This window comes from Frankliniella occidentalis, unplaced genomic scaffold (genome assembly GCF_000697945.3).
Source record: "Frankliniella occidentalis isolate FOCC.00 unplaced genomic scaffold, Focc_3.1 Scaffold29, whole genome shotgun sequence".
NCBI lineage: Eukaryota > Metazoa > Arthropoda > Insecta > Thysanoptera > Thripidae > Frankliniella > Frankliniella occidentalis.
The window spans coordinates 1,016,950-1,025,408 of NW_026267159.1; the positions used below are offsets into that span (position 1 = coordinate 1,016,950).

An 8,459-nucleotide genomic window follows, 5' to 3' on the forward strand; every position below is an offset into this window, starting at 1 on the left:
GAGAGAGAGAGAGAGAGAGAGAGAGAGAGAGAGAGAGAGAGAGAGAGAGAGAGGGAGAGGGAGAGAGAAGAGAGGGAAGAGCACACAAACAGGTGGAAAAACAGACGGAGTGTGCGAGGCAGGGAGGGGCTGCAGAGAAGGGCAAAGTTTGGTGTGGTCAGCAGAGGGCTGCTCCCCGGAAGTCCTCGCTGTACTGTGTTGTCTGTTGTCTCTCTTAAGTCCCACCCGCACTCTTCGAGCAGCCCACATTGACCCCTTCCCCACCGACACACACAACATGCACCGGGGCTAGAGAGGGGCTGGGCAGCTGGGCAGGTCCCTGAAGAACGCCCAACCTAAGCAAATGTACTTTCGTGCCGTTTACACCACTCCGCTGTGAACTCCTTTCCTCCTCCAGCAGGTTACGATCTCAGCCGTCCTACCGTCCACTTTACTATGCAGCAGCTTTAGCGAACGCTGAAACTCGACATGAAAACAAAGAGCACCCCGCCCTTCCTGGCGCGTGTCTTGTCTTCCAGCGAGGCACCAGGCACCACCGTGGCAAGCAGTTCCTGCAGCCAGCAGGCCGATAGCAGCACTCTCCTGAAACTCGATTCGCTGCCGGGCGCCCCGGTTCCCTTGAAGGCGTCTTCTCCCGCCCCCCACGGCAGAGATTAGCCGCCCGTCGCCACGCAATTTTGGCGCTGATGAAAATGTGGCCAAAGGAAGAAAGGAAACCGGCGGCAGAAAGGCAGCCCGTCCGTGGGCGGGCCGCGCTCCTAAAGGGTTTGTTTTGACCGTTAATGACAACAACTAGGGACATCTGCTTCGCACAGACTGCTGCAGTGTGCAAACTGCGCACCGCTCGGGGCGCTGGGTGGGGATGTAGGGCAAATAATCCAATTAGGGAAAACGACGTTTTTTCCAATATCATGTCACTGGGGTAAATGAGAGTCACAAGAACAGCACTATGCCCAGGACAATTTAAAATGTTGTATATACGCAATATAAAATCAGAAGGGGAAATGTGAATGGGTAGGCTAATTAAAATATCTCTCATTTACAAAACGAGCGAAAGATTTAGTGATACGAAAAGCCAATGTCCACCAGGGAAAATAAGAACCGTCCAAGAAACACAAAATTCCAAAGCAGCAAAACCAAAACTCTGCACAAGTCCCATACACAACGCGTCAACTACGCGGTCTTTTTTCTACACCTCGCACCCCACAACAGCCGACAGTCCAATCTGTCTTTATTCCGGTCTGCAAAATGCTTCCGAAATAAAGAGCCGCGCCGGCTGCTGGTGCGCTCCGCGTACCCAACTTTTCCGACACGAAAACTCGCCCGACTTGACGCGCGCGCACGGCCGCACTTTCCTCCTCGGCCGACGCCGCGCTGACCTTTCCCCTATAAATGCAACCCCCTCCCGCCTGCTCCCCGGTCCTGTTTTTGTTAAGAGGGGTGGCGTGACCCGGCACCCGGCCTGCTGCTCCTAGGCAACCCCGCCTCCCCCTTCTCTCTCTCTGTCCCTCTCACTCTCTCCCGCTGGCGCTCCGAGACTCCCCGGCGGCGCCTGCTCGGCCCAATCTAAATTACCCTCGGCCGCTCGGAACCAATGTCCGCCCAAGTCGGCGGGGCGTGGTGGGGCGTGGCGGGGACGCCCTGGGACGGGCCCCCTGATGAATGTCCCCTCCCTGCCTCGTTAGCAGCGGCACACAACACGCGAGTGCGTGAGTGGGGCAGGTCGGAGCACTCTCACCCCTGCTCTGCTGCTTCACACCTGCCCGGCTTCCCACCCCCGATGTGGGGATGGGGTGTGCCGCGGTGCGGCCGGGTGGGGACTACCCCTCTGTGTGCGTACGGTGTGGAAGCGCCGCTGCCATGCCGCGCTGTGCCATCCCCAAAATTAGACTTTCGCCCGCGAGGCTCCAAAAGAAACACACATTTCGCCCGCTCAAATAACTCGCGCACCGGGCGTGGGCCCATCGCGCGAATAGAATAATATCGGGATGGCACTGGAGCGGACGGCTTCAGGCTCCCGGGGGGCGCGGGCTCACATTTCAGGCGGGGGGAGGTCCAGGGCTTTCAGGTCAGTGACCCGTTCCCCGCTGCACCACTGTTTTACATTCTTGTTTGGCGTTGCGTAGACTAAACCCTCATCATGCATAATTGTATGTGTTGTGCATACTGGACTTGCATAGTTATAGGCATCTATAGTGATACACAACCTTCCACGCCTAAATCAATTGCACATCCATGTCCACTGTGCACGAATTTGTGTATAGTCGAGTACAATTTTTGCATATAGGGTAGGTACTGCAATCTGGTAATTTCTCTGGTTATATATACTGAACCGCATGCAGGCGTGCGGGCAGGCTTGCTGGAAGTCTCATGGTCCCGTGGAAGTATGCAGCCCACCCGTTCACTAGCATGCAGTACAGAGTAACCAGAATAAAGGCCAGCGCAGAACAGCCCACACTCTGGATACGCAAGACAAGCCTGGCTGTATAAAATACAGCACTTGTTTGCACAACACGATGTAGGAGGGTTTTAGGGTGCGCATTTTTGCTCGGCAGACGAACCGCGACGAGGAAGATCATAAGGGAGCTGCTGTCGGCCCACGCCGCCCCGCCACTTAAAGAGGAACATCCCTTTTGAAACGGTCTCATTGAGGTAGTATCATACCATATAGCGGAAGGGGGCGGTGAAGGGGCAAATCGAAAAGGATAAAAAAAATATGTATGCTCGGAAAAACCAAAGAATTGAAAGAAGAGAGTCAAGGATGAATAAGGAGCTCAGTACCAACGGCTGCACGTGTTCTCGTCAAGGGGCGGTGATAGCCGTGCCTTGCAAAAACAGCTCGACGCTGCGTTAATCAGAGCTCGGGGGAGGGAGACGGGAGGGGAGAGCTAGCCCGTCAACTGTGCCACTTAATTTAAAAACTTACTAAAGGGGCATTAAATATTCCTCACCAATTAAAAGAAAATTCCTCACCGCGCGCCCCGCGCGAAGAAAAAGATAAACTGCTCGCGTGTGGCGGAAGGAGAGAGTAAAACACCCCAATTATTCCGTATACTTGGTGAGCTCCGCTGCCGCCTCCGCCGCGCCGCCCAAACTTTTCCCTCATACGTAATCACCTGTCGGGAGGAAGAAGAGGAAAAGGGGGAGGGAGGGGGGCGTAATTATTGTTGAACTCCCCGTCCCGTCCGGGGTTGCTCTGGTTCCTGCGCGCGCACTGCACTCTAAAAAAAATCAATACAAAATTCTGTAACATTGTTACGCAGTAATTTACATATCACATGTTACAGAAATTTGTATCATTTTTGATACAGATTTTAATCTGTAACATGGATACGAAAATCTGTATCACCTGATACAGAACATCTTTGGGATTTTAAAATTGTAAATCTTCATTTTACTCTTCCTCCCTTTCTCCCTCTTCTTTTTTTCTAGGGGACTTAACTCCTTCGATTTTCTTTTTTACGTAATGTAACTTGCCGCACCGGGAGTTGAACCCCAGACCCTTGGATTAGGAAGTCGCGCCTTTACCCGCGCGGCCACCCAGGCTACCTGAGGAGAGGTTCGCTGGAACCCTGTGTAATGCCACCGGGGCTCCTGGAGACCGTGCCAACGAAGTTCCATAATTCTGTATCCAGGGTTACAGAAAATTGTATCCACCGTTACCTGATCTTGTATCTGTTACAGAAATTAGTAACATTTACGGTATTTTGTAACATTTTGATCAGATTACAGAATTTTGTACCCATGTTACATGTTTCCATATCACAAGAGCCTGATACAGAATTCTGTATCAAATTTGATACAGAATTCTGTATTATTTTTTAGAGTGTGGGATTACAGCGCGTGAGAAGGGTGCTGTCAGGGCGCAGCAGCGTCCCCCGTGCCGGCGAATAACGACGCTCTGGCGACAAGACGAACAGATGCTCCCAAACTCGGCAGTGTGGAATAAGCCGTAGGGACCCACACCGCAATTTTCACAATCAGAAAGCCGCAATGAATTGAACTCTTTTTTCCATGCATAAAACAGAGTACATGGACAGGCTGCAAATGGCGTGCACTTTTTAAGTGTTGAACACAGTGTTTGCCAAGTGTTGCACACTTCACTCTGTATGGCTAGATTTTTGAATATAACGAAGTGTTCAGCAGTAGGTTTGAACACTAGAAAGAAGGTCTACTTGACATGTTGGAGCATGCAACATTGATCACTTAAATGTTTTAACGGTACCAGTTTAACACTTTCGAATAATAACATATCTATTTAATTACCTAAACAAAGTGCACAAACACACTATTGAAACACAACGGCACGCCAGTTGCACATGTCAGTCTTAAAGAGCTATAAGCGATAGATCATAGAAATTTGTTATAACGCCCACTGAAAAAATAAGCACATTACAGTGGGCGTCTCCCAAAGTGACCGCGTGCGGCAGTGTCCCTCCCCGAACGTGCAGTGCGGCAGTCGGCCGGACCCGGAGGCGGGCCTCCTGCCCCGTTCCCACGCCATGGAGACAGCTATTTGCATAAACTACCAGCGCTAGGTCACATCCTCCAGGCGGACCGAGCGGTCGGTCGGGCCGACTCGGCCTGGCTGCACTGCAAAAGTTAAAACTGAAAGACCAAGAGGCCAGGCGCCGGCCGTGTCCGAGTGCAGCACGGGCCGTCAGGCGTTGCGCCCCTTTCACCCCACAAGCAGTTTCCACGGCGTTTCCTTCGCCCCCTCAAACCAGCAGACCACCTCGTGACAAGGCGTGGAGAGGCGTGGCGGGGAGTGGCGTGGCGGGGGCGGAGGGAGCGCAAACACGTTGAAGGGCCCAAGACGTGCTTCTGACGGGCGCATGATGGAGAGGTTTATTGCCGACCGATTCCACTGCCACGCAAAATAATAATAATAGAAAAAAAATCAGATGTAGGGAATATATTTTTGGCACGTCCGCTCCGCGCCCCCCGAAGCGCGCCCCAGCCGCCGCAAACCCCCTTGTGCCGCCTGTCCATACCCAGACAGGTCATTTTTCAGGGCAGTGCGCCTCGAGGCCTCGGCCTCCTTCCTTGACGCGCCACTGCGCCGCTCCGCCCACCACCCCACTCCCCACGGGCAGATAGGCAGATAGGCTTATCAGAGGTCCGAGGCGCAAACAACCCGACAATAATTCGCCCTGCGGCTGTCAGACGTAGGCGCGGAATTTACTACTCCCCCCCTCTGCCAACCGACGCCCCGTGAAACAATGGAAACGGAGAGATGGAGAGCGAGTGTGTGTGAGGGAGAGGGGTGTCTACCCACGAGCCTAGACAAAATACTTGTTTGTTTTTTCTTGACAGATGCACAAATGTGTACATAATAATGGAATCAGAGAACGCAATTTGCATAAATAATTGAAAAATAACTGCCAAAATAGGTAAACGATAATTGTGTTCGAATTTGTTTCAAATTATGTACAGACTTCTAAGTAAATACACCTTGCACTTTGACCTTTCAATGGTCTGTCACTGCCTGAGGAGTTAACTTGCACTTATAACTAGCTTCCTAACCGTATTTTGGGAACTTCCGATGTGCCAGGCGGCAGTGACAGACGATTAAAATGTCATGCATGCACTTAGTACCATGGTACTAAGTGGACTTATTCCCTTCTTCCGCTTCTCGGCAGATTTGTACATTCTACTGCAGGACTCGATCTGTCCTTGGATCTGAGCGTATGCACGATGAAGAACAAAAAAAATAAGAGTGTACACGTGCATGTGGCCCCACACTCTGCTGGCCATCTTTTCCAAGCGAAAAAACTTTCATTCTGCGCGCGGGCGCAACTTTGCGCCCTAGAGCGGGGACAGCAGCGCTGCCGCCGCAGCCGGGGCGAACAGTGTTGCAGACCGCCGCCGCAAAATGTCGCCAAATTAATTGCACGGCAGGGCACCGGCCCCTGTCACGAGCACCAATCGCAGGCGCGGGCACAAAAGGGGGACCGGGGGGGGGGGGGACGACGTCACCGATAGACACGGAGCATTCTTTAAACAAATACAAAACAAAACTGGGGCGACCCTCCATCACGCCACGTGACCACAATAGCGCGGGCGGCATTCAAATACCGAAACAAGAACAACCCTGTGACACTTTGTGACAGGCGGCGCGGCACCCCTGGAGCGCACTCGCCCGCACTCGAACGCGCGCACACACATACACACGCAGCACACGCACACGCTCTGCACACGTCACAACTTTTTGCCCCCTTTCATCCCCGCGACTCCGACACAACAGTAGTGTGACTCTTGCACGGTACAGTGCGCTGACCGCTCACTGACCGCCTCGCAGCGCCGCCGGGCGGGGCAGGGATGGGCGCTGAGTTGGACAGGCTGGGCCCGGGGCCCCGGGCTCCCTACGGCCCCCTCGGCCTCTCCGCACTCTCAGGGCGGGCGCCCTCCAGGGGCCAGTGCATTCTTCATCACGCCGGCACTCTCAAACACTGCAAGCAGGAGTTAGCCCGCCGGGCTCGGGTGTACGGCTCTCCTCTTCAAGACCGACCCTCTTGTTTTGTCTCGCTCGAGCCGCCTTCTTTTCCACGGGCCACGGAAGCCCTCTCCGCGGGGACCGCCTCTTGACAACAGTCCCCCGGGCCCGGGCCCGGGCCGGGGCTTCTGAGATGAAAGGACGCCCGTTCCTCAACGTCCTCCCCACCTGCCCAGGCTCCCGCCCAGGCTCCCGCCCGGGCTCCCAGCGCCCGCCCAGGCTCCCGCCCCGGCGAAGGCTCAGCGGCACGCACGCCGATCACAACACAACTCTGCTGCACTGTAATCCATTACCGGTGGAACACTCGCGGCGCGGTGGTCCGCCACGGCGCCGGCGGCCAGACGGCGACGTCTGATTGACGGACGGACGCGAAACGGGCGCCGGGCGTGGCGGAGCGTGGCGCGGCGTCGCGGCGGCGGCAGCGGCAGCGCGGCGGAGCGGAGCGCGCTGAGCGACCTGGTCGCTGGGTGCGTGAAGACTGAGCCTCAGGCCGGGCCTAGCCTCCACACTGCGCAAGCCCCCACCGCTCCACCCCACTCCCCGCGGCCTCTCTCCCGTCGCCTCTCTCTGTCCCTCTCCCTCTCTCTCTGATTCTTTCTCTCACTCACTGACAATTCTCTCCTTCTACATTTAATGGCTACTTATCGAAGGTTCTCGATCACCCCTGCGAAAAGGTATGACTGGGGAAATATTTTTCTACGGCGCCAAGTTTTAAAGCTCTATTAAGTGCGCGCGAGAGGATTACTTTCGGATCCTTTCAATCGCGCATCTTTTTGTTTTTTCCCGGTGGGCGGGGGAGGTTTAAAGCCCCGGCGATAGCGCGCGCCTCGCGATTTGAATAATCCTTGCGCGTGGCCGCTGCCCCCCGGGCGCCGCGCGCTATCAGGATCATCACCCACCACGTGGGGCCACGTGACGCTCCTGTTGACACGTGGGGCCACGTGTGGGGCACGTATGGCCGGCTCCACCTTTGATTTGCCGTGGACCCCGCTGTTGACATGTGGGGCCACGCGCGGGCCTTCTGCCTTGCCGTGTATCCAAGTGTAAGCAGTCACTCTCCCGTAGTTTGTCGGAGGGGGGATTTTCTACAAGCAAGTCGCCGCTTCCGTTGCTAGGCAAACCGGATGCATAATTGAAGCTTTGGGATGCTCGCTCAGGGACGGCGTATTCGTAATTGAAGCTTGCGCGAAGATTCTGCCTTTCTTTCTCAGCCCATAAAGCATCCGTCGCAAGAATCGTCCGCAAGTAGGACTTCCGTGCGGCAGGGTCGTGGCCTGCCTCGATGTAGCTCGTGCGAATGGAAGGCAGCAGAGGGTGGGTGAAAGAAGAGGAGATGAAGACTCCGAGGGGAAGCAAGTAAAAATGTATTATTCTTTGCAAAGACCATCCCGGACACTGCATCTGCTTAGCGCCCCATTTGCAAGTCAGGTGTCGCTTAGGACAGGCCCTCAATATATTCAGCTGGAGGGCAGGCGCGCTGTTCCAGCGACATCTGATCGGGCCTGCCCAGGGTCGCCCCGTCCAGAGCGAGGCAGCCGAGCGGAGCGAGTGTCTAGGGACGGCGACGACCAGGACCTTTGTTCCCATACGCGGCGGTCCAGCTGACCCACCAAGAAGGAATACAATCAGCTATGGGCCGGCGGCAGTATGGCCCGTACAGAGCAGCCACGGCGACACGACGACGTTGACCGTCCACAGCAGAGCACACTTCTTTTTTCCCATTCTTTTTTGGCAAGTACAGCAGAAGAGCCACCGTCACGACAAGTAGTGCAGCCCGCCCGCGCGCCGTCTTCCAGCGGGGGCCAAATGGCGTGTGGCGGCCCGCTAATAATACTACGGCAGTGACAATTTGGCAGCGGCCCAGCCCAGCGGCGCACCGGGTAATAAGTGCTCGGCAGCGTCGCATCGGCCGGCGGAAAAATGCTGTCTCTCAAGTCAGCCGTGACGACATGACGACGAGCGG

At 55.3% G+C, this 8,459-nt stretch overlaps 1 protein-coding gene across 1 annotated transcript in view; it reads right to left on the minus strand.

The window, feature by feature from the left end:
- LOC113203007 (cAMP-specific 3',5'-cyclic phosphodiesterase) overlaps window positions 1-6,973 on the minus strand; it is a gene marked incomplete in the record, with an annotated part of 180,438 nt that extends 173,465 nt beyond the window's left edge. Inside the window, 1 exon segment of the mRNA XM_052265693.1 lies at window positions 6,790-6,973.
- Window positions 6,974-8,459: the final 1,486 nt, after the last annotated feature.